We start from the raw sequence: 25,614 nt of genomic DNA on the forward strand, positions 1-25,614 counted from the left end.
TCATCCAGAGGAGGGAGTCAGTTCGCCAACTCCAGTTTCTGCTAGCCTGAGATAGTCATCATGGCACACATAAAAAATGATTATATGGCAGACTAGAGCCAGGCCCTCCCTGGTTCCCTGGAAGCTGTGGAGCGAGGGAATGGGTCACAATTTCAGCACATCTATAATCCATTCTTGGCACACTGTTGGAAGTCTTTGCCCTAGAGAAAAGGAATATGTTACTCTGTTTAATACCTTCTGTTTGTTTAGCATGTAATAATTTACAAAGCACTTTCACATATATCTTCATTTTATTTTTACTCCAGCCATACCAAATAGGTAGAGCAGATAACATCACCACATTAGAAATAAAGAAATTGAGATTTAGGTAAAGTGCTTTGTCCAGGGTCACATACCTAAAAAGGGATGGATCAGGAATTTACACCCTCAGTGGAAAGAGCCGCTGGGTTTAAGCCCGTGATCTGTAATCTCTAAAATGGCCAGGACCTTATCTGTTTTGTTTCAGTGCTATATATTGCCCAGGCTGGTCTTGAACTCCTGGGCTCAAGAGATCTTCCTGCCTTGGCCTCCTAAAGTGCTGGGATAACAGGCATGAGCCACTGCATCCAGCCTAAGTATTATAAATTCTTGAAATAAAGATTCAAGTAATAAGCAGAAAATGGAAAGGATGTTTTTTCTATTCCTCTAATGTCTCCACCCACCACACCTCTCTCCCAGTTAATTTGAAAAGTAGGTATTGGGGAATCAGATGAAATATATGAGGAAGCTGTAAACCTGCACTGTCTAATGCCAGGGTGCTAGCCACATATAGCTATTTAAGTTAGTTGAAATTAAATACAGTGAAAGATTCAGTTCCTCAATTGTACCAGCCACATTTCAGTGTCAGTATCATATGTGGCTAGTGGCTACTTTATTGGACAGTGCAAATTTAGAACATTTCCAACAACATTGGCCAGCCCTGATAAAACTTTAAAATGCGACATGATATGATGTGATACATAATTCCTATGTTGTTGAACCACGACTTTAAAAATCTGCTACCCATGGTGCCTAGCAGTTTTTGTTTTAGCTGATGAAATATTATTGCCATGTTCTCTCTCAGCTTTTTGTTTTAACTAAATCCAGATGGTCAAAGTCTAAGTCTAATGTTTTTCTTGGATATTTGGGGATTATAGTCAGCTGCTTTTCTAGGATAAAGATGTCAGCTTCATTAAGGGCATGAGTGTTTTCTGTCTGCTTTGAGCTGTAGATCTGTATGTCTTGCTATCTTGTCGACATCCTTTCTTGAATATCGTAAAGGTATCTCAAATCCAGTATGTCTAAAATGAAACTGATTTCCCCTTCCCTCCCAACAAAACTGCACAACGTTGATTCTTTCTTTGTTCCTTTTTTCAGTGAATGACACAATTATCTTTTCATTGTAAAATCCAGAAAACTAGAAGTGATCCTTAATTCCCTCTCCCTGATAGATCCAATGATTCAACAAGTTTTTAAAATCTTACTTTCTACATAACTCTTGAATTTTTCTATTTCTTCCTGTTTCCACTACTGCCACTTCATCTTGCCTGCAACTTTTACAGTAGCCTCCATTCTTATCTATCCTGTCTAATTCATTACCCATCTTGAAGGCACAGTGATTTATTTTGAAACACACATTTGATTGTCACTCTCCTTCTTCCTCCCTCAGTGCTTTTATGGCTTTCCATTGCTTCTAGGATCAAAATAAACTGCTTAACAACGTTTAGCTCTCCAGACTCATCTTGTACCACGTTCTGCATAATTCTCCAGTTCAACCATGCTGGCCTTCTTTAGTCCTTTGTATGCACCTTGCTCCCTGCCATTTTTGCAAGGCTTTTGTACATGCTTTTCTCTCTGGACCATTCTTTCTTTACTTTCATTTCATTTCACTTGTTAGTTCCTAGTCACCCTTCACACCTCAGCTGAAGTTTTGCATCCTTAGAGAATATGCTAACTTCCCACATTAAGGTAATAGCATCATACATTTCCCACAGTTTGCAATTTACATTTATTCATGTGACTATAAGATTGTCTTTCTGTTCAGTGGCCTATACATTTCATGAAGGTAAGGTCCATGTCTTGTTTTCTTTTTTGCTCATTGTTGAATCCCTAGAACCTAGCTCAGTACCTGACACCTAAATTTGACTCATTAAATTTCCAAGTTAATGGTATTAAGGATTTCAGTTCATCGAGTTTTGTAATACAAGAATTTGAATATGAATTTTTATAAAAATAGTGTTAAAATGGTAGTACAATTTGAGCATTCCTAATCCAAAAACTTGAAATCCAAAATGCTGCAAAATTCAAAACTTTTGAGCCCAACATGATGCTACAAGTACATAATTCTACACCCAACTTTATGTGATGAATCGAAGTCAGAATGCAGTTGTACAACAGTTTCCCCAAGAGAAAAAAGACCTGCCTAGCCCCCTTCAGCTGCCATGTATCTTTTCCTCACACACCCAGATACACCTACGCAAACATGCCCACAAAGGGCAGTACAATGCCATGTGTATATGTAAGAAATTATTGGTTATTGATAGCATATAAATTCAGAGACAGGAATGATGGTCATGTCAAACAACCACGGACTGTCCACGTGAGTGGCTGAGATAGTGACACCTTTGCTTTTGGATGGTACAGTGTATACAAACTTTGTTTCATGCAAAAAATTATTTAAAGTATTACATAAAATTACCTTCAGGCTGTGTGTATAAGGTGTATATGAAACGTAAATGAATTTTGTGTTTACACTTGGGTCCCTTCCTGAAGATACCTCATTATGCATATGCAGATATTCCAAATGCCAAAAAAATCTGAAATCCAAAACACTTCTAGTCTTAAACATTTTGGAAAAGGGATAATCAACCTGTAATTAAATTTTCAGTTAGACTGTTTCTTTCAAGTGTATGCAAATAAATTATTAGGCTGGGCACAGTGGCTCACGCCTATAATCCCAGCACTTTGGGTGGCCGAGGTGGGTGGATCACTTGAGGTTGAGTGTTCGAGACCAGCCTGGCCAACATGGTGAAACCCTGTCTCTACTAAAAAATATACATGTACAGATTAGCTGGGTGTGGTGGCCTGCACCTGTAATTCCAGCTACTTGGGAGGTTGAGGTGGAAGATCATTTGAACCTGGGAGGCAGAGGTTGCAGTAAGCCGAGATTGTGCCTCTGCACTCCAGCCTGGGCGACACAGCAAGACTCTGTCTCAAAAAAAAAAAAATGTGTTATTAGTAGTTATATAAAATATAGCAATATAGCACAGTATTCTTAGATTATTTTGTAATAGACCCTTTTATTTTTGGATGGTTTTAGTTTTACAGAATTACTGTGAAGATAGAATAGAGTTTCCCATACCCCTTTCCCCTATTATAAGATAGGCTGTGTGCAGTGGCTCATGCCAGTAATCCTAGCAGTTTGGGAGGTCAAGGCAGGTGGATTGCTTGAGCTCAGGAGTTCAAGACCAGCCTGGGCAACATGGTGAAACCCCATCTCTACCAAAAACACAGAAAATTAGCCAGGCATGGTGGTGCTCATCTGTGGTCTCAGCTACTTGGGAGGCTGAGGTGGGAGGATCACTTGAGCCCAGGAGGCGGAGGTTGCAGTGAGCAGAGATTATGCCACGGCACTCCATCCTGGACGACAGAGTGAGACTCCATCTCAAAAAAACAAAAACAAAAACATACTACATTAGCATAGTACATTTGTCACAGTGAACCAATATTGACACAATTATTAAAGTCCGTATTTTATTCAGATTGCCTCACTTTTCCCCAATGTCTTTTTTTTTTTTTTTTTTTTTTTTATCTGTTCAAGGATCCCATCTAGGATAGTATATTACCTTTAGTGGTCATGTATCCTCTCGTTTTGACAGTTTCTCAGATTTCCTTGTTTTTGATGACAAGTTGATAGTTTTGAAGATTACTGCCTGGTCAGGTATTTTGTAGACTGTCCCTCAGTTGGGACTTGTCTGCTGTTTTTCTCATGATTAGACAGGGTGATATGTTTCTAGGAGAAAGATCGCAGAAGTAAAGTGCCATTCCCATCACATCATATCAAGAATACAGACTTTTTTTTTTCTTTTTTTTTTTGAGGTAGAGTCTCACTCTGTTGCCCAGGCTGGAGTGCAGTAACACAATCTCGGCTCACTGCAACCTCCACCTCCCAGGTTCAAGCGATTTTCCTGTCTCAGCCTCCCAAGTAACTGGGTCTACAGGTGCATGCCACCGTGCCCAGCTAATTTTTGTATTTTTAGTAGAGAGAGGTTTCACCATGTTGGCCAGGCTGGTCTTGAACTTCCGACCTCAGGTGATCCACGCACCTCAGCCTCCCAAAGTGTTGGGATTACAGGCGTAAGCCACTGTACCCGGCCAAGAATACAAACTATTAATATGACAGTACCATTGATATTAACCTTGACTACTTGGCTTGAGATAATGTTTGTCAGTTTTGTCCACTGTAAAGTTACTCTTTTTCCCTCTTCCTTTTGTATATTGTACTTTTTAGAAGAAATTCTCTCTGTGAAGCACACAATTGGGGATTGGGGAATTATGCTTTACCTCTTTAAGGGTGAAGTGTCTACATAAATTTTTGAAAAATCTTCTGTAAGGGTTTTTTGTCTATTTTCCCCTTTTAGTCATTCATTTATATCAGTCTGACTCATGGATATTTATTTTATACTTAAGGGTAAATCCAGTAGTGCTTCATTTACTGTGTTGCTCAAATTGTTTCAGCTTTGGCCATTGGGAGCTCTTTTAGTTGGTGCTTGTATTCCTTTGACATACTCCTATCATTGTGAGACGTTTGTTCTTGTTTTGTTTGTTTGTTTGTTTTTGAGCACTTTTAACTTTCTGGTATTACAAAATGCTCTAGGCTCACCTTGTGTATTACCTACCACAGGCCTAGAATCAGCCTTTTCTCCAAGGAGCACTGATTCCTTCTATTGGAGAATAGTGTTAGGAACCAACGTCTAGGCACTGTGTTTGCTCATTGCTGTTGGGATGTCATTGCTTCTAGGCCCTCCCAGTGGACAGAGTAAAGAAATATATGTATGTACACTAACTCATGTATATACACATATCTGTAAATATTTCTATATGTAACGATATATATGTTAATCTATATTTTTAGTTTATTTACTGTGAGCGTTTTTCATTTAAAAAATTACCTGTGAATATTGAAGGGGTTTATTTTACATGGTTTTGGGAATTTAGTAACAAAAAGTAACTCTCCAATTATCCATTGCTAAGGGACAAAAGCAGTTCAGATAATACCAAATAACAGGTAACCTGTTTGATCTTTGAATGAAATCAATTACAACAACAGAGATGACCACCTCTCTTGTTTCTTGGTTGACTTCACTGCTAATGTTCTGGAACTCAGCCATCTATGGAGAATGAAGCCACAGCATACTGAATAATTTAGAGTTAATTTACAACTAGTTTTCTTTTCAGAGAGTAATTTAGTTTTGAGAGTCTTCTCATTTTACTTCTCGTTAGTTTCTCTGTAACACAGTCTGAGTGGGGAAATTAAAAAGACTTCTGCAAACAGTCAGTTTTGTTACCTAAGAGTAGGTTATGGTGGTGGAGATAGGCATAGTTGAAAATCTGTTAGGTTAACTTTTAAATTGTTTCTTATTATGTATATAATTCAGAATTAACTGTATTTTATCAGGGCTTTCTATTTTTGACTTATCTAGACTGATGTGTTTATCTTTTTTTTTTGAGACAGAGTCTCAATCTGTTGCCCAGGCTGGAGTGTAGTGTCACAGTCTTGGCTCACTGCAACCTCTGCCTCCCGGGTTAAGCGATCCTCCTACCTCAGCTTCCTGAGTCACTGGGACCACAGGTGCGTGCCACCATGCCTGGCTAATTTTTGTATTTTTTTTTATAGAGACAAGGTTTTGCCAGGTTGCCCAGGCTGATCTTGAACTCCTGGGCTCAAGTGATCCGCTGGCCTTGGCCTCCCAAAGTGCTGGGATTACAGGCTTGAGCCAGCATGCCTAGCCTGATGTGTTTATCTTAATAAGCAACCTGAACTTAATTTATCAATGTGTAAAAGAACTTGTAGGTATTTAGCAAAATAGCTTTTACAGATACCAGATAGTTGTTAATATAAAGACAGAAGAATAATGTAAATTATTTTGTATTATCTTCTTTGGTTATTCTATTTATAAAAATAAATGTAATATACTTTGAACATATTGTGTGGTAAGCCATTTCCAGTTCTTTTGCATTGGGCAGTAAGGAAAATGATTCGTTTTTCTTCTTGTTCGGAGAACTGTCATCATAGAAAACAAAATCCTTTTAAGTTGTTTTGACTGAAAAGCTTCTATATTTTGGATATTTTCAACTCTGAACATATAGTTTTAAAATGGAGACATGTATGGTAACTCAATTTTTTATTGTAAACAAGTCAGTTCAACTTGAAAATTAATATTCAATTATGAAATCAAAACAAGTCTTTTCCAGGTTTCAAGCAATGTCATCTTGGTATAAACTCTGTTTTCTGAATATAAACCTATTTTCATTGTAATTTCTAAAAATCCAGTAGGTTTCTGGATATTGGAAAGACGTGAATACAGATATAATTGTGCAAATTTCATAGTATTTTATTTTGAGGTGAGAATTTTGTTATAGTTTATAAAAGATATTTTCCTCTTCAGACCTCAGGGCTATTTTGGGACCTACAAATAAGTATGACCACCAGCTGCTTCAATTCTTGCTATTCAAAAGGTTAATAGTCTTTAAGTTAAGTATAATGTGATAATTATTCAACAGAAAGAATATGTTTTTCCTTTTTAACCTCGAACAAATTCTGTATCTGATGTTTAAAAAGTATTTTTAAAAGTTGTGGTAATATAAAAATGTGTGGAAATTGTGGCTGAAGCATTAAAAATAACTTGCAAAATAAATATATTCTCATGGTAAAGAAAAAACTGATCTTACCATTCTCTTCCTGTTTATCCATGAATGAGAAAAGATGGGCATATTCCAATAGATTTCATCAAAAGTGAAAGAAATAGAGCCACTTAAAAAAAATCTTTAGAATAATAACTGATCTCTGGAATATCAAATCTAAAGAAACTAAGCAAAATCACTTTAAAGCAAGCCCAAGTTTTGCTACTTTTTGCTCTCAGTGTTTTCTATTTACCTCCTTTTATGGTCCTTGACCCACCAGTCAGAAGTTCTTGATGCTGTATATCATTATTTATAGTAGTTTTCCAACTTTTTTTTTTTACTAAAGTACTTTTAGAAAGTGTAATAACTCTTCAGACATTTCTTTGAAGACTCATATTTTATCATAAAAATTTAGCAAATTTCTTTGAAGACTTATGTGTGTTGTTTTATTCAAGTGAATTTTGCTTTAGATTCTATCATACTTATTTTAGCGAAAAATAATGTAAATTTATATTCCAGTGTGATGTGCCATGTTTATCTTCTCTGCTGTGGTTGTATCTGCCCTCCTGTGTCTTGGGCATACCATTTCAGACCACCTGCTATATGAGTACCTGAATTTGAAAAGCTTACATTATGATTTATGTTCAACAACACTCCTGCCATAGATCCTTTATCATTAGACTTCTGAATATTTAAACTCAGTGTTGTCATGGAGACTCTGAAGGGGTTTTCGGGATCCTGGCAAATCTAATACCTCCTGCCCTCTCTTTCCTGGGTGCTAAGAAGACCTTAAATGCATTTAAGAGTGGTAGAGTATAAAACTCTCCCTCACTAAAATTTGGGAAAGGATCTTATAAGGTTTTCCTCTGTATAGATCTGGTCTATTCAGTATGTATATATAAAAATGTGATTTTTATGGTAAAATCAAAGCAGCTACAAAGAGCTGGATGGATTTTAAACTTGAGGTGATAAATTCTAATTAATAATTCACTTTGTAGGTCTTTGGTTCTTACACTCTTTTATTAGCAAATACCTCTGTCTGATTTATAGTAGAACCCCCAGAGATGACTTAACGACATTTTGGCCTCCAATATAACTGGTCTGTGAGGGCTGAACATCAGTGGTGGTTTTGTAGTAGTAATTTATCACTCTGTTTTAAAGACAGCTTTCAAAGATAACTGAATTCATACAAAAATTAGAAAATGCATAACCTAAACAGCACAAATTATATAGGTCATTAACTTCTTAAGTCTTGTTACTCCCATGTATTTTGTTATCAAAGTTATAAACAAGAAGACCTTTAAGAAATAAATATGAAGTGGATCAGAGCACTTAAAGAATGAGCTGAGATAGCACCATTGTACTCCAGCCTGGGCAACAAGAGTGAAACTCTGTCTCAAAAGATAAAAAAAAATTTATTTTTATATATATAATATTTAGTACCTATCTCTGTAATTCTCAGAAATTTGATATATGTTTCTCTATCTGCCTTGAGTTATTTGGTCTTTTCCAGAGCTGAATGATAATACGTACAGTAGTCTTCCCATAGTCTTGGGGGAGATATTCCAAGACCCACATACCTGAAACTGTGGATAGTCCCAAACTACATGTACTAAGTTTTCTCCTATACATACATACCTATGATAAAGTTTAATTTGTAAATTAGGCACAATAAGAGATTAACAGTAATAATAAAATAGAACAATTATAACAACATATTTTCTTAATCTGTTTGAGTTGCTATAAAGGAATACCTGAGGCTGAGTAATTTATAAAGAAGAGAGGTTTATTTTCAGACCATGATTGACAGTTGATAACAAACTGTGGGAAGCCAAAACGTGGATAATGGGGGGACCTACTATATTTTCCTCGTTGGTGCTGTTTTATACGGGGGGTCAAATGATAACTCCTATTTCACAAGAAAGTAAAAGACAGCAAAAGTGAACTGCCTTAACCTTCCATTTTTCCATGTTACTCTTCGCTATCTCTGCAGATTCCTTCTTCCTTTATTCTGGCCTCACTGGAAGAGATTTTCTCCTTTTATTTAAAGGGTAATTCCTCTACCTTTGTTCAGAATTTCTTACTGTTTTTAAAAAAACTTTTAATCTAATTTTAGACTTGCGGAAGAGCTGCAAAAATAGTACAGAGTTCCCTTACATTCCTCACCCCATTTCCCCTAATGCTAACATCTTACATAACTGTAATATAATTATTACAAGTAGGAAATGAACATTGGTATAATATTATTAATTAAACTGTAGCTCTTATTAGAATGAAACCAAATTTTCAACTACTGTCCGTTTTCAGTCCCAGAGTCCTATATAGGAACCCACATTGAATTTAGCAATTTCTCCATAGTCTCTTTTAAAGTTTCTGACATTTTGCTTGTCTTTTATGACTATGACACTTTTGAAGAGTACTAATCAGTTATTTTTAGAATATCTCGCAGTTTGGGTTTGTCTGATGTTTTCTCATGATTGGACTGAGCCTATGCATTTTTGGCAAGAATACCACAAAAAATGATGTTGTGTCTTTCCTAGTGCATCGTATTGAGGAGTTTATGATATATGTCTTACTACTTATGATTACTTGATCACTTGGTTGAGTGTGCTGTTTTTACACTGTGAAGTTACTATCTTTCCCTTTTTAGTTGGTAAGTATCTTGTTGGAGCTACATGGAGACTGTGTAAATCCTGTTTCTCCTCAAACTATTGCTCTCTAATTTTAGCATCTATCAAGTGGATATTGTCTGCAGTATTTGTGATATTTGCCTGATGTTGATTGTTTCCCACTTTGCTTCCTATGTTAATTTACTAATTGTAGTCTATTGTGAAGAAGAGTTGTCCCTTTTCCTCCATTTACTTATCAGATTGTTTATATCAATGTGGACTCATTAATATTTTACTCCTTGTTTTTAATCTAGTACTATCATTTATTTTGTTGCTGTATTTGTTCCAGCATTGGCTGTTATGGCTCCTTCAGGTTGGCTCCTGTGTTCTTTCAACAAACTCCCATCTGTTTTTGAAGTTTTCTTTATTTTCTGACACCATGTCAGCATGTGGAAATTACTATGGTTCTGAGAGTCAGAATTATTACAAAATATATCGTGTATCCAGAGAAGTGTCACTCCATCCTTAGCCTTGTTACCCTGTTCCCATGCCCTTTCCATCTTCTTTCCACCCCTTTCTCACCTGCCCGGGGTAGGTAACCTGTCTCTTTAGTTTCTGGTTTATCCTTCTGGCGTTTGTTTTTTTTTTTTTTCTTTTTCAGTAGAAATGTGTGTGTTCTTATATCCCCCTTCATTCTTACATGAACATACCGTACCATAGGTATTTTTTTGCTTTTTTCAGACTTTGCTTTTTTCAGCTAACACTGTGTCCTGGAAATCACTTCCTATTATAGAGATTTTCCTCATTCTTTATTTCCCCCCACAGTTGCATAACTTGGATGTACCATAGTTTATTCAGTCACTTTCCTATGTGCCATATTCCTACCATAGGAAGGTAATTGAATATGGCACACCCAAGTTTCCAATATTTTATAATTACAAAGAATGGTGCAGTGTGTATTTGTCTTTGTATTTTTGGAGGTATATTCCCAGGGTGGATTCCTTGAAGTGGAATTGCTGGGGCCAAAAGTAAGTGTATATGTCATTTTGTTACGCATTACCAACACTCCCTCCAGAATGGTTGTGCCAATTTGTATTCCCATCAGCAATGCATGTAAGTGCCTGTTTCCCTTACATCCTCACTAATGGAATGTTTTGTCATATTTTAAAATTTCTGTGAGTCTAATAGATGAGAAATGGTATCTCAGTGTTGTTTTAATTGGCATTTCTCTAATTTTGAGTGAATTTGCGCAATTGTTATTTATTTGAGGGCCCTTGTAATTTTTTTTTTTTTTTTTTTTGGTGAATTGACTGTGTCTTTTTTCCTGTATCTGATTTTTGGTCCTTTTTTCCTTTGTTTTGTTTTTTTTCCCCCCCATTTTAATGTTTACAATTTAATAATCTCTTGATTGCAGACAGGTATGGCTGTTTGGTAGTATTCAGAAACATTACAGTAATGGTAGTTTTTTCAATTGGTGTGTAGTGCTCAATAATTATATATGAAATTGCTGTCAAACCAGTAAGACTGCATTTATGCATCCATCATTTTCAGGATTGTTGATAACCTGGGCATATTTCCCCAAATAACTTTGCCTCCTTGCATCACAAGGCCCACTTCACTCACATTTACCTCAGTGACAGTCTTTGGTAATAACACCCAAAGTTGTATACAGTGGGAATGAGGGATTCTTCTTTACGCCAAGTATTGGTAGGCAAAAGGTGGCTTTCAGTTCAGGATGTGTTACATGGACTTTCTTGAAACGCAAGCCCATTGGCCTGATGAATCTTTCATAGTTAGGTGGTTTTCTTGTAAAGCCATCTCCAACAAAGCAGACTTCAGTAACCAACCTCTTCCATGCCTTCTTCTTTCCCTTTCCTGTTTGAATAATTTAATACTTCTGTTTCTTCCTGGGCACATACTTTAGGCAGAGGGACTTCCCATTTTCCCTCATTCTTTTTCGTTTCTGTTTAATCATATTGGAAAGTACTTCAGCTCGAGATTGTCTCTCTGTCCAGCTGATAGGCAGGTACTGCTCCCTGTGGAATCTTTTCATCATTCTTTGTTTGGTGTTTCTCTTTTCATGCATCTTGATGGTCTTTTTTATTTGTATTTTCTCAGCATGGCTCTGTTTATGATTAAGCTTAGCCTTCAGACCAATCATTTTCTTTGCCTTCTTTGAACATTCATGAGCCTCTCGACTTTCCTTCTTTCTCTTTCTCTCATGGTAATCCAAATGGTATAGCATTTATGGTGTAATTCAGTATATTCATTCTGTGGCATGGTGACGGCTGCAGAGCACCCAGAAGCAGCCCCTGGGGTGCAAAAATGCTCTCCTTTCCCTTTGTTTTTAAGAGTTCTTTATATATTAGTCTTTTATGGTGTATATTGCGAATATTTCATCTTAGTTTGCTTTGCATGTACTGTGTGTGTTGTCCAATTAAAAAATTTTATGTAGTCAATATTTTCTTTTATTGTTTCTGGATTCTCCTTTCCCTATACCAACTTTAAGCAGAATTCATCCATTTTTTTCTAGTACTTTATCTGGTTTCATTTTTTATATCTAGATTCCCAATCCATTTGGAGTTTATTCTGGAGTATGATGTGAGATAGATTGAATTTTATATTTTCCAAATGGATACCTAGTTTTCCTGGCACCATTTATTGAAAAGTCCATCTGTACTTTAGTGATTTGAGATGCCACCTTTGTTATTTACTAAATTTCTGGGTATATTTGGGTCTAATTCTAGACTTTTTTAGATGCCACTGGTCTATTTATGTGCTAGTCCCACACTACTTTAATTATAGATGTTTTTTGGTGTTGTAGTGTTTGATAAAGGTGGTCTCCTTGTGGTTTTCCTTTTTCAATGTTTTCCTACCTATTCTTGCATGTTTGATTTTCCACATCAACTTGAATATCAACTTGCCAAACTTTACAAAATAGCTTGTTAGTATTTTCATTGTATTGTATCGAATTTATAAAGTAAGGGAGAAATGGCATCTTTATAATGTTGTCATCCTTTCTTAGAATGGGGATATCTATTTGCTCAAGTGTTCTTCAGTGTCTTTCAGTGGTGCTGAAGTTTTCCTTCTGTAGTTTTTACACATTGTTTAGTTTATTCCTAACTACTTAATCTTTTTGTTGCTATTATAAATGGGATTTTCTCTGCCATTATTTTCCCTGATTATTATTTTTGTATAGGAGAACTATTTTTTTGTATGTTAGTTTATTATCTTGCTACTTCATTGAATTTTATTTTTGAGTTAATTTTATTATTGATTCTTTAAGGGTTTTTAGGTTACCATTATATCATCTGCAAATACAGATAGTTTTACTTTCTCCTTACCTATTATTCCTCTGATTGATTTTTCTTAACTAGTTGATTTGGCTAATACCTCTAGTATGATGTTGAATATTAGTAGAAATGGCCGGGCGTGGTGGCTCATGCCTGTAATCCTAGCACTTTGGGAGGCTAAGGTGGGTGGATCACCTGAAGTCAGGAGTTCAAGACCAGCCTGGCCAACATGGTGAAACCCTGTCTCTACAAAAAATCAGCTGGGCATGGTGGCAGGCACCTGTAATTCCAGCTACTCTGGGCGGTTGGGGGCGGGTGCTGAGGCAGGAGAGTCACTTGAACCTGGGAGGCGGAGGTTGCAGTGAGCCAAGATCGCGCCACTGCACTCCAGGCTGGGTGACAGAGCGAGACACCGTCTCAAAAAACAAGAATAGTAGTAGAAATGGTGGGCATCTTTGCCTTTTTCCTGATCTTAGTGGAAATGCTTCTGTTATTTCTTTATTAAATAATTTAATGGTTGTAGGACTAAAATGTATATATTTTATCATGTTAAGAAATTACCTCCTAATTCTTGTTTCTTTGAGTGTTGGGTTTCGAAAGGGTGTTGAATTTTGTTACATGCACTCCATCTCAGTGGCATGGAGAAAATTGTATGTTTCCTACCCGCCTTAGATTTATGAATACGGTATGTACTAATAGATTTCCTAATTGAACCAATCCTTTAGGATAAATCCCATTTGGCCATGTTGTATTATTTTCTTAATGTATTACATTCTGTTAGCAAACAGTAAAATCATTCCCTCCAGTGTATTTCTAGAGTAAAAATTTGTTTCTTTGCATTATTGTAGCTAAAATGGTGTCTGGTACTTATTTTTGTGTGTATTTATCTCTGTGATTGGATTCAGAGTGCTTTTAGAACCGGAACTAGAGTTTACTTTTTATTACCCTTAGTGCCTAGCAGAATTCTTCATATGTAGTTGGTATTATCTAAATTTTACTGAATAAAAATAGGAGCAGAAATAGCACATTAAACTTTTCTTGAATGAAGTTTGAGTATCATGTTTCACTTAGACAGCGAACAGTCACATCAGTCCTAAAGAGCACTACCACCACCTGAAGGTCGGGGAGATCTGAGTTCTGGTCTGGAACTTTGTTTTACATACGTCACAAAAACTAACATTTTGGCATTAGACATCACAGTTTTTTCATCTGTCAAATCAGTTGACGCTCTGATCTTTTAAAATCTGTTTCATATGTAAATGATCTTATGAAATTAATTTTTACTTATTGCAGTGTGCATTTTTACATTTTGCCAGTTAATTTTCCTGAATTTTTATTTGTCTTTAGAATGGTTTGCCTGTTGTAATGAATAGATATACATATGATTATAGATAATTTTGAAAAGCAAATTCTGAATACAAATAAATTAGTTATTATTTTCCCCGTTTTTTTAGTTGAACAAATTTAACCTTCAGAGAGATGGCGACTGATTTAGAGGAACTGGTAAGGCCGGAGCACAATGTGGGGTTTTCTGTCTCCAATTACAGTGTTTCTGTGCCAATCTGCCATCTGTTTATGTGACACAGTACTAGGCACAGCATTTCTTCAACTAAGCCAAGCTACTGTGATTCAGTGTGGTAAGTTTTAATGTAGGATTTAGAGCTGGATTATTTATGTTTAGTCCAAAAATCAAAGACAAATTCTTTGCACAATATGTATTCCTTGCGGGGGATTCAGGGTTCCTTGTGATTTAAAATAGCTTGAGTGTTTTAACATTTGGCAAAGCAGTGTTGTAGTTACAGGTAATCCTGAGAAGCTAGAGAATTATGTATACTGTACGTATCTTGGTTCGTGGATTTGATTTTTTAGGATCAGATCTCTGAATCTATCCTGTTGAGAGATGATCAGGGGAAGATTGTGCGTGTGTGTTCTAGGAAAGATTGACAGCGTAGCCAATGATGGGATTCATAAAAGTAAATGAGAGTATTCTGTTTGTGGTTTACCGTTGTGAGTTTTGTCTTTGTAATTGTCACTCTGATACATGCTAAACTAGAAATTTCCTGCTCAATAGGGAGTTAAGTCTGGATGACAGTGATCTGAAGGAAACTACTGCCAAGCAATTGATTGTTCATACTTGTCTGGAAATTAACATTAAAATCCGTGTTATGCATTCCTTGTGTTTTTAGCTATACCCAAATGTGCAGCATTCATAGGGAACATTCTTATTAAATTTAAAAAAAGAACAGATATGTGAGTATAAGCTGAATTTATCCTCCAGTTTAAAAGCATTATATGAGTTTACAGTTAACAAAAGTACAGTTTAGGAATATTTTATGACTTTAAAATTCCCTACTCATTAGTATTCTACTAATTTAAACCTGCATTTTTAAAACTTATGGGTCAGATTTGTTTACAAGAAGAACAGTAGCCTAATAGGCAACATTCATTGAGGGCCTATTAAGTGTCAGGCATTGTACTAGGTTTTACATGTATTATCTCATCTAATGCTACAATAACGCTGTTGGTGTTTTCTCCCATTTTATAGATTAGGCAACTAAAACTTGGAAAGATCAACATAGCTTTTAAAGGGCAGAGCTATGATTTGAGCCGAAATGAAAGAAAAGATGAGTAAATTTAGGAAACTGTATAGAAAAAAACTATTTAAAAGTAGAAGCAAGAAATTGGGGAAACAAGCAAATTAGGTATATTTTTATAACAGTGACAACAAAAAAAGCAAGGAAATTGCATTAGATATTTATTAGTTTATCCTGAGATTGTAGTCTTAATTCTTCTTTTCTGTCTGTCCTTCAATATAGTAACACTAGAACATATACCTATTTCTAATATTTAAGGAAAATATACAGATATTTGCACTCTTCTGTAACTCAGACATCTAAAAAGTGAATTGAGCACAGATCCTGCATCCAAGATCGTATTGTTTAATGGAGGAAATTTAAATGAAATAAAATGCAGAATAATCATTCCTTCAGAGTGGTACAAGTCAAGCATTGTGGCAGTTCAGAGGAGTAGCAGCCAGGAATATCAGTGAAGGTGCCATTTATTCTGAAGTCTTATAGCGTGGGTAGAATTTGAACTACTTGAGCAAAAGCACAGACAAAGAACATTGAGAAATACGTATGGAGAAGAGTAAGTCTGATTTCATAGGGTATCTGAAGAAGCATGATTGGTAGAAAGAAAACAGGTCAGACCATAGGAAGGATTTTGAGTGTCAAGCTGAGGAGTCGGCTTTTATATTGTAGACACATTGGGGAGGGAGACAGACCATGTTAAAGATATACGTAAGTTATTTTATAATATAATGTAAACTAGTGTTTACTGCTGTAAAGCATAAGGGGCTAGAGTGATGAAGAGTGCTAATTGACATAGATTGGTCAATGATAGCCCTTCTGAGGAGTTGATGTTTGAGCAGAAACCTAAATGAGGTGAGGAAGAGAATCATGTGAAAATCCAGGAGGAAGAACTTTCCAGACAGAGCAAAGAGCAAAGCAAAAATACTAGTAAGATTGGTGTGTTTAAGAAACAGTGGAGAGGACTCTGTGGGTAGAACTGCCTGTCAGGAAGGATGGAAAGGAATGTGGTTCAAGATGTAGCTAGCAGCTAGGATGGCTTTCCCTAGAGTAAATGAATTTCTGTATACTCATCTGTGTTCAGTAATTATCCGGATTTCACCATATTTGCCTTATTCATTCATTTATAATAGTAGGTTTGAGAATTACCTTCCAACTGAGGCCATGAAATTGCCAAGATAGATAGAAGAAAGAAACACCAAGGCTGCAGACAGTAACATTTATAATCATATTTCAAATCTGTCTTGATTGTGGTCTGTTTTAGAAAAGTACACTTAGGGTACCCATAGTGACAAAGTTACAAAGAGTAGCTGTGCTGGTAAATACTAGTATTATTGGAACTACTTCAACGTTTGTTCTGTTAGTCTTGAGCTGAAATCAGTGTGCTATAATTTTACATTTGATTTTCACAACAACTGTGTTATATATAGGTGAGGTTAAAAATCTCATAAATGAGGAAACAAAGTTACAGAAGTAAAGTGAGATGCAAAGGATAAAAAGAGACAGAGCTGGACCTTAAGTCCATGTCTCTTAATATGTTGGTTAGTTCTGCAATTTCATTAAGTACGCTTATTCACCTAATAGTTTTGAACCATGTTGAATTACCACTTTGTAATAAATACATTAACCACTTTTCAAAGGCCATATTTTTACTAATACAGAAGGAAATTCCAAAAACTTTGAATTATGAATTTAATAGAATTACTTTCTTTTTTCGTAGGCAAAAATCTGAATAATTTCATCTGACACAGAAGGCATTTGTGCTTTTTGGTATTGGAACAAAATATGGTCTCTCTTGAGATGCATAATTAGTCCACTAAGCACTGCAGCCTTCATTGTCTGAAGCCATAACTAAAACAGAATTGAATTAGTTTTGTGTCTTTCTTTTCTTCTTTCACTTTCTTTACTTTCTTCATTGCTTTGCCTGGAATTGACTGAACTTAAGAATTTGATCCTTTTAATAGGAAGAAAATATAACTACTTGATAACAGAACAAACTAGCTACTTGACATATGTAGTTAATAACCTGAACATTGGAAATATTTCACAGTACTTTTTATTGCATTTTCAAATAACTTTAAAAAAATAGTAGATTTAAGAAACAGCTAGAAATACTTTAATTATTATACCACTTTGTTTTTGTTTGCTCAGTGGTAAACTGGATTAAAGAGCAATGTAAATGTGTTTTAGAAAATATAATGTCTTACGTAGTTCCACAAATCTAACCAAGGCTAAGGCAAGTTCTTTTAGATCCTTTCTAGAAAGTTTCTACATTGTTTCTAAGCATTTTAGAAATTACGTTTTACTATGAATAATATAATGAATAGCAGGTAACTTATTTCTAGTGTGCCTTTCTTTTGCATTATTAAGATAGTGTTTTAGTCTTTGGATAACTCTTATTTTCCATACGATATTAGCCTATAAATGCTAAATTGTCATATGTAAAGCCATTTATGTTAGTGTCAAAGTGTATTTTCAGGATTTGAAAAACGTGAGTAGCACGAGAAAAAAATTACATTAACTTTTAAATTTTAGCCCTAAGTCTTGGCCAGCTACAGAAAGGGCTATAGACTAGGGGTTGAATTGTCAGGGAGGAGAATTAGTGTGTATCCTCAGGGTAAAGATGAAGTTAGTGGAGATTTGTCCACTGTCCAAATTGGCCAGCATGAAGAAAGGAGGGGGAGAGTATGGTATGAGAAGCAGCTAGAGAAGTAGGTAGAGGTCAGGCTGTAAGCAGTTTTATGAGCCATGTTACCACGATTGTAGTACTGAGAAAGTTTGCTGGAGTGCTATTTGGTCCACCAAAGGACAGGGGGGAAGCTATTCTCCCCCAGTGCAGTTGAAATAGGTTACATTTATGACATTGAGTGAAAAGACCCACAGGGCCTGCCAATCTAAGAGGCAATTTATAGCATCAGACAGTTTACAGAATTTTTCACCCTTGACACGATTGACATATTTGGGTAATTTTTTATTTTGGGGAATTGTCTTAAACAGCATTGTACAATGTTTTCCAGCATCTCTGGCCTCTGTCTTCAAAATGCCAGGAGGACACCATTCCCAGCTATAACAACCAGACATTGCTAAATGGTGGGTGGTGGGGAGGTGGTGTCAAAATCCACCCCCAACCTCCCCAGTTGGAAAACCACTGAGCTGTCAGGATCAATGATAACATGTGCATATTTTTGGGCGGTTGATGCCATTTTCAACAACAGGCTTGTTATCCTGGGAACTCCTGATTTCCAGGTGTCCTAGTTTAATTCTGCAACTGCCAACTGCTAGGAGTAGGAGGTTCCTGGATCCAGTGTCTCTAAGGCTCTGGTATTAGCCAAAGACAGCCCTAATGATATAAATGGAGGTTAATGCATCAATCTGCAGTTGTTGGAAGTGAAGGGTCAGGGTAAATTAAGATGGGTGCTACTCTTAACTGCTCATGATAATATGGAGATAAAAGAAACAACAGCACAAGTTGTCAACATCAAGAAAGCAGTGTGTTTGATTCATATAAATGTCTGAATGTGTGTGTGTATATATATATATATATACATATAGTTGGGAGGGCCTGTTCATGTATTTCAGTCACTCTAGGAGAGGCAGTGTAATATAAAGATTAAAAACTCAAACCAGATTGCCAGGTTTGAATCCCCAGGTCATCACTTGCTAGCTGTGTGTCATTAGGCAAATTTCCTAATCTTTCTGTTTTCTTACGTGTGAAGAGTATTGGTGTGAAATAGGAATAATAATGGTACCTAGGTCAGAGATTTGTTGTGAGGTTAAATGAGATAATGCACATAAAGTGAGTAGAATTAAATCAGTTAATATGTAAAATTAATGTGAAAAACATAGACTAGTTCCTGATATATGGTGAGTACCCATTAAATGCTAGTTCTTATTATTGTTATAGAGCTTCATTTGCAAGTGGATACACTATTTAAATTAGTTAATTTCCTTAACCTTTTTAGGCTGCAGTCTCCTCATCTGTAAGATTGGGAAAATCATATTTACCTCACCAGGATAGTTGTGAAGGCTGAGTGAAATGATTTATGTAATGTGCTTAGCACAGTGGCTGACATGTAGTAAACTCTCAATAAAGGCCAGATTTTTAGTGATTAGTGTTAGGATTAGAGTAGGGAACTATTAAGATATCAGACAAATTTTATAGCATTCTGACATTCTAAAAACTTGCTAGACCATTTCAGAGTTATCACCTGATACTCAAAAGCATTCATAAAGATATTGGAAGACCATTTTCCATTTATCCACTTCCTGATTGTAAATCTGATGTCAAGGTCTTATGTTGTAAGCAGATGAAACCAGTTCCAGCTCATTTACTCAGAAAAGGGATTTACCAAGAGGTTATGAGGTAGGGTATAGAATTGCCTGGAGCATTGGAAAACCAGAATCCAGGCCCACATATCTAGGAATATTGATTGAAATCATGGTTGAGCAGTGGTCCAGTGATGGCACCATTGCTTAACACTGGATTTGGCAGTTTGCACTGCCAGTACCTCTAGCTCTGGTGACTGGATGCTGCCGCTATGGTCACTTCTGACCTAGAAATTTGATCTTGCTGGTTATTGTTGCCCCCTGGTGAATTCTTTGATATCTTTCTTCATAACCCTAGTTTCTGATTCTAAGTCTGGGGCAAGTGGGCTTTGATTTGGCAGAGCCTAGATCATGATGGCAGTGCCCTAGAGCTTGGGAAAGAATAGTATTAATGTAACTGAATATAGCACTCATATGTCAAGCGCTCTTCTAAATACTTTATGTTTTTATTTTATGCCACAACAATGCTATGAGGTAGGTACTATTATCATCTTGTAGATGAAGGAAGAGAGCTTTAGGAATTTGCCTAAGGTTCACAGCTAGTGGAGGAGCCATGAACTGAATACAGTCTGGCTTCAGATATTTGCTTGAATATCTGGTATTTTGAGCTTTTATGTAATACAAGGCGGGCTCTGCCCTTTCCCAAGCCTCACAATGTGGTGGCTTTCCCCAACTTTGGTTGGGGCCTGGGGCTGGGCAGCCAAAAATAAGGAAATATACATCATACTTGGCTAAAGTCTTACTTGGCAAACCAGTTATGCCTGTATTGCTATTTTAAAAGATCTAAAATGAGGAACAGAGGAATTTTTTTTCTTCATGATTGCATTTTATGTTCTGCCACTCTTCAGATATTTGCCTTTCTTTAGATATTCTCTTTGAGGCAGTACTTCTAATTTTCAGACTCTGGATCAAACACAGGGAAAATAGGTTTGTAATTCTAGTGAGAGAGTATTGGTGTAATTTATTTTTTGTGGGCAGGACACATTTTGGAAAATGACAAACTTCTTTTGCTGCTGGGTTGTGGAGCTGATTAGTTCCTCTTTGTAGGTGGGCACTATGATCAGGGTCACACACACCTCCCCCAACCAGACTGGTATGGTATGGTTGCTCTCTGGGTGGATTGGGGGCCTGCAGGAAAAATAGGTCCTCTGCCATTAGAGATGATAAAATGTAATTTTTACCTTTTTTTCAAAATCAACAGTTTATTGAGGTAAAATTTACATGTAAGTGTACTCATTTAAAATGTGCAGTCTAATGAGTTTTGACACATATATAAACTTGGAAAACCACAGTCATAATCAAGATACAGAATGTTTCCATCACCGTACAGTTAGTTTCTTGTGTCCCTTTGCAGTCAGTTCTTCCCTATATTACTTGTCTCCCAGGCAACCACTGATCTGTCATAACAAATTAGTTTTGTATGTTCTAGAATTCTGTACAACTGGAATCATAATAGTATGTATTCTTTTTGTGCCTGACTTTTTTTTTTTAGCTCAACATAAGTTTTTTTTTCTTTTTTTTTTTAGAGACAGGTCTCACTCTGACACCCATGCTGGAATGCAGTGGCAGAATCATAGCTCACTGTAACCTTGAACTCTCAGGCTCAAGTAGTCCTCCCACCTCAACCTGCCGAGTAGCTAGGACTAACAGGCATGTACCGCCACAGCAGACTAACAAAAAAAATTTTTTTTAGAGAGCATCTTGCTGTGTTGCCCAGTTTGGTGTCAAACTCATGTTTTGAAATTAATCAAGAGTTGTTGCATGCATCAGTAGTTCATTCCTTTTGTATTGCTGAGGAATATTTCATTGTATGGATATACCACAATTTGTTTATTCATTAACCTAGTGATTGGCCTTTTTTTTTTTTCTAGTTTTGGGTTCTTATAAGTAAAGCTGCTAGGAGTACATATCTACAAGTAAGGACATTTAATTTCTCTTTGGTGAATGTTTTTGTATAGAATGGCTAAGTCACATAGTCAAGTATATATTTACCTTTACAAGAAATTGCTAAACAGTTGTCCAAAGTGAAGTACTTTTTTGCATTTCCTACATTCATGTGTGCAAGTTCCAGTTGCCCTTCACTAACATTTGGTATTATAGTCATCTTTACTTGAGCTGTTATAGTGGTTATATAGTGGTATCTTATTGTGGTTTTAATTTGCATTTCCTTGATGACTAATGATGTTGAGCATCTTTTAATGTACTTACTCGCCATTCCTGCACTTTCATTTGTGAAGTGTTCTGTTAAGTTTTGGCCATTTTTCATTTGTGTTTTCTTACTATTGAATTGCAAGAGTTATTTATATGTCTTTACTATCAGTCATTTGTCACATATAGATACTGTAACTGATTTTCTCCTGGTCTGTGGTTCACCTTTTTGTTTTTTTTTTTGATAGTGTCTTTTGAAAAGAGGTTTTTAATTTTAATGAGGTCCAGATTATCAGTATTTTTCTTTTCTTGTTTTTGCTTTTTGTGTCTAAGAAATTTTGCTTACCCACTGTCATGACTCCATACTATTCCACCCCAAGATAACCACTGTTCTGCCTATATCATCAACACTTACTGGTTTTCTTTTTTAATTGGATCATGTAGTATATACTCTTTGGTTCTGGTCTCATTTGCTGAACATTATGTCTGTGAAGTTTTTTCCTTTTTTTTTTTTTTTTTTTCTTTTGAGACAAAGTTTCGCTGTTGTTGCCCAGGCTGGAGTGCAGTGGCACAATCTCGGCTCACTGCAACCTCTGCCTCCTAGGTTCAAGTGATTCTCCTGCCTCAGCCTCCTGAGTAAATGGGATTACAGGCATGCGCCACCACGCCTGGCTATTTTTGTATTTTTAGTGGAGACGGGGTTTCTCCATGTTGGTCTGGCTGGTCTTGAACTCCCGACCTCAGGTGATCCGCCTGCCTTGGCCTCCCAAAGTGCTGGGGTTACAGGCATGAGTCACCGTGCCTGGCTTCCTTTTTTTTTTTTTTTTTTGTAGCAATAGTTTGTTGTGTTTTATTGCCATATGGTAGTTCATTGTATGACTCTACCACAGTTTATTTGATAGACATTTGGATTGTTTCCAGGTTTTGGCCATTATAGGTAAAGCTGCTATGAATATTCTTGTACTTGCCTTTTAATGGACATGTGCATTTATATTTCTTGGGTATGTCTCCTAGGAGTGGAATTGCTGGGTTATAGGATAGTTGTATGTTTAACTCAAATAGTACTGCCAAATAGTTTTCCAACTTTTACTTGTACCAGCAATGTATAAGAGTCTAGTTGCTCTACATACTGGCTACTACTTGGTTTTGTCAGTCTTTCTAGTTTTGGCCATTCTAATCGGTGTATAATGGTATCTCGTGGTTTTAATCTGCATGACAAGTTGAGCTGAATGACTTTGTAGCTCCTTCCCAATACTAAGGTTTTCTGTATGTTTTACAAAGTGGAACTGGGCATGGTGGCTCTTGCCTGTAATCCCAGCACTTTGGGAGGCCAAGGCAGGCAGATCATCTGAGGTCGGGAGTTCAAGACCAACCTGACCAATACGGTGAAACCCTGTGGTGTTTCACCACATGGTGGCATGTGCCTGTAATCCCACCTCCTCAGGAGGCTGAGGCAGGAGAATCGCTTGAATCTGGGAGGCGGAGATTTTAGTGAGCAGAGATTGCACCACTGCACTCCAGCCTGGGTGACAGAGGAAGACGCTGTCTCAAAAAAAAAAAAAAAAAAAGGTGGCAAGGGTTGTAGCATGTAAACACAGGTCCTTAAAGAATAGTAGATGTTCTTGGGTTTTTGTATAAATACAACAGATATTTGTATAGCTAATTTTCTGTATTAACCTTCCTCTCTTGTATAGGGCATGCTTATAGCACTGGTTCTACCTGGCTGCACATTAGAATCACCTGGTGAGCTTTTAAAACTATTCTAAAAGCATACTGGCCATTCATATGGGTCCTGACTTGTAGATGTGTATTCATAGCAGCTTTACTTATGAGAGCCCAAAACTAAAAAAAGTCCATCATTAGGTTAATGAATAAAGAAATTGTGATATATACATACAATGAAATATTCCTGAGCAATACAAAAGGAATGAACTACTGATGCATGCAACAACTCTTGATTAATTTCAAAAGATTAAAATTATGATCTCTGTGGAGAGGCAGAAAGCTCCCCTGGTAGTTGTGAGATGCAGAGGGTTGATAATCATTGGCATGTACGAATGAAATATTCCATTGCTTCTCAAGGGGGCTTGCTGTACCCTTTAGGAATGAAGCACCAACTATAAAATCTTATTAAATATGTGTCATGTTAATTTATCCCCAACTTCGACGTGTTGAAAGGATTCAAGAAGCTAGTTCCCAGCCTTCACTTTTTTGGTTGTACAGTGTACTAGCTCTCTAGGTAAGTTCTATGCTCATATTTTTAATTTTGCATTACTCTTCATGTTACAAGGCTAATTCTGCTTTTAAAGTACATTCTACCTACAACTCAAGAAAATCACCTATTATAAATGCACTCTTTCTGTTAGCACTAGAGCAGTAGTCACGGTCATGTAAGAGTATTGGCTCAGATTTGATCTTCTCCTTTAACATGATTGTGAATTTAGAACATACTTGAACTTAACAAGGAACACCACCAAAAAAGGCACGTGATTTGATTGTTTCTTTATAAAATAAAAAAAAGAATAAAATGTTCAGCTTTTTGTTTATGAATATAATAGTGAATCTAACCTTCCGTTGGTATGCAGGTTTGGTACATGACGATGCTTTTAGATCATCTCCAAAAAAGTAACATCATAATTGGAATGTGACATCCACATATATTGGATTTTTAAAGATTGTTTCCAAAGATTCAGCTGTACAGAGTGTGTGCCTAATAACTTTTCTAACTTGGAAATGATTCAGTGGTGGCTAAAGCTGGCTTGTACTGCCTGCAAAAGCTGATTGGTAAATTTTCAAGAATTTGTAAGCCAACTGTTAAACACAGCCATTATTTAAAAAATTATGTAAAGTTATTATTAAATACATATATTAAAAATAAAAGTAATACATCCTCAAACTTACTAGTTCCTAAATATATTACTGTCTTTTACTGTTTGTTATCTGTGCTCTTAAAGTTGTGTCTGTGGTGTTTCCATGGTAGAAATACAATATGATGTTGTGCTGCTGTATATCTCTTTCTACTATACGATGGTGTGCTGGCCAGGTGTGGTGGCTCATGCCTGTAATCCCAGTACTTTGGGAGGCTGAGGCAGGTGGATCATGAGGTCAGGAGATCAAGACCACCCTGGCTAACACAGTGAAACCCCATCTCTACTAAAAATAAAAAAAAAAAAAAAAATTAGCTGGGCATGGTGGCGGACGCCTGTAGTCCCAGCTGCTTGGGAGGCTGAGGCAGGAGAATGGCATGAACCTGGGAGGCGGAGCTTGCAGTGAGCCGACATCACACCACTGCACTCCAGCCTGGGCTACAGAGCGAGACTCTCTCAAAAAAAAAAAAAAAAAAAAAAAAAAAAGGATGGTGTGCTATTCCACATCTCTTCCTACTATATGATAGTGTGCTGCTGCATATCTCTTTCTACTGTATGACAGTGTGCTGTGCATGTCTCTACTATATAATGTTGTGCTGCAGCATATCTCTTTCTACTATATGATGGTGTGCTATTGCATATCTCTTTTTACTGCCTCTGGATTCAGTGAGGTCATGTTCGAAGCCAGAAATTGGCCACTGTAGGAGTATTGGCACCACGGAAATGGACAACAGCCATATGCTAAGGTTAAACCTTTTTTTTTTTTTTTTTTAGTTTGGAAAAGTGGTTATTAAACATTTAGTAGCACACCCACTCTGGAGACATCGTTCTTTATTCAATGAATGCCTTCTGTGTGCTGGCT

The 25,614-nt window shown here is 36.5% G+C and overlaps 1 protein-coding gene and 1 pseudogene across 8 annotated transcripts in view; one reads left to right on the forward strand and one right to left on the reverse strand.

Moving 5' to 3' along the window:
• The window catches only part of ARFIP1 (ADP ribosylation factor interacting protein 1), a 131,430-nt gene that overhangs the window by 5,183 nt on the left and 100,633 nt on the right, over window positions 1-25,614 (forward strand). For 4 of the 8 annotated variants that reach the window (XM_063638282.1, XM_055276149.2, XM_063638283.1 and 1 more), the window contains one exon: window positions 5,753-5,869. The exons of the other annotated variants lie outside the window; for them this stretch is intronic. The gene's annotated coding sequence lies outside the window, so the exon portion shown is untranslated. The remainder of the gene's footprint in view (window positions 1-5,752; window positions 5,870-25,614) is intronic. 8 annotated transcript variants of the gene reach the window in all.
• On the reverse strand, window positions 10,949-11,810 carry LOC129481146 (ribosome biogenesis protein NSA2 homolog; annotated as a pseudogene).

Source organism: Symphalangus syndactylus, chromosome 4 (genome assembly GCF_028878055.3).
Source record: "Symphalangus syndactylus isolate Jambi chromosome 4, NHGRI_mSymSyn1-v2.1_pri, whole genome shotgun sequence".
Taxonomy (NCBI): domain Eukaryota; kingdom Metazoa; phylum Chordata; class Mammalia; order Primates; family Hylobatidae; genus Symphalangus; species Symphalangus syndactylus.